This window comes from Octopus bimaculoides, chromosome 11 (genome assembly GCF_001194135.2).
Source record: "Octopus bimaculoides isolate UCB-OBI-ISO-001 chromosome 11, ASM119413v2, whole genome shotgun sequence".
In the NCBI taxonomy this organism is placed as follows: domain Eukaryota; kingdom Metazoa; phylum Mollusca; class Cephalopoda; order Octopoda; family Octopodidae; genus Octopus; species Octopus bimaculoides.
Window position 1 is genome coordinate 24,316,718 of NC_068991.1, and position 1,480 is coordinate 24,318,197.

Here is a 1,480-nt window from a genome sequence, read left to right on the forward strand (position 1 = left end):
TATATATATTATGGTGTTGCGATTGCTTTTTGTTGCTACTGTGAATTTCATGAATCCTCGCTAATCCTGAATTTCGTAATCTGCGAGACTTTGCGCAACTCGAAGTAGCAATAGAGAATAATCTCAAGGCCATAATATATAATTACATTGTACTTCTGTATTGGTCACTTTTTCTTCTTGTTTGTAAATTCAAATGTACGTACGTGTGTGTGTTTCTGTGATGCATGTATGTGTTTCTGTGGTGTATTGTGTGTCTCTATGGTGTTTATATATGCGTGGATGCATAAATTTTCCGCCAGTTATAATTAGGAAGCTTGTTACCCACATTAGTACAGAAGTTCTGATGTGTCCTTAGACTAATAGCTTCCATAAAACAGTGCTCTATTATAACAATGCCGCAGATATAAGCAACTTCAATGAGAAAGTAGCTTATATGGATAAGATCCTACCTACAGGAAGAGGAAGCTAATCTAGCTTAATCAGCCAGGCAATGTAGGTGTTCCCACAAACATAGCTACGAATTTCCTAGCTTTAACAAGACATTGTTTTCCACCCACGCACAACTAACGTAAGCTCTTCGACCACACAACGTTCAGGTCATTTATTCCTGACTGAACAGATCAAATAGTATAAATGAAAATACACATCCATAGAACCCTATTCCAAACTCATACTTGTAACTATCGAAATCCATCTACCTGTTTACTAAAGGGGTCCTGAGTCTCTAAAGTAATCCCATCCCGAGCAACTATAACAACAACCACATGACATTGAAAATAATATTTTCAATACAAGTCTAACTGCAAATATTTTCAAAGGCTGTTCTTATCAATATCTCCATTCATTCAAATTAAGGAACAAAAAAATATCACATCTCTGTCGAGCTTAGATGACCAGGAATTGGCTTGTTCTCCAGTAATACGAACTGTAGTTTAATCAGGCCGCTCCATACTTGAACATGTCACGGAACTTTAGGATTTGCCTAAGAGAAATGTTCCAGATTCTGAAGCAACCTGCAATATCTCCTCATTAGAGAAAAAATATTCTTCATTTGCAGCCACTTCAGTAGAGTTCTCCTGGAAATTTTCCATCCGTCCAAAGGATTAAGTCTATAAAGAATCGATTTAGCACGATCTAGCCAGCTTCGTAGTATCATTCTCTTTATAGATGTGAGTATATGTATGTATGTATGTATGTATATATGTATGTATGCGTGTGTGTGTGTGTGTGTGTGTGTGTGTGCATAAAAGCCAGTAAGTAGACCAGCTTCACGTGGCCATTTTCGCCTCAAATTTTTCGTCGTCTTTCCTCCTCTTTTTCCACTACATCCATATTTTTTCTGCTCTATCCATATTTTCTCTTATCCATCCATATTCCGAAAAAGGTCAATATCCGAAAGATCATTATTAATTCTCTCATTTTCCCTGTGCAACAAAATTATCCTTTTGATTGTGAACTTATCCCATTTTGTTTTTTGTTT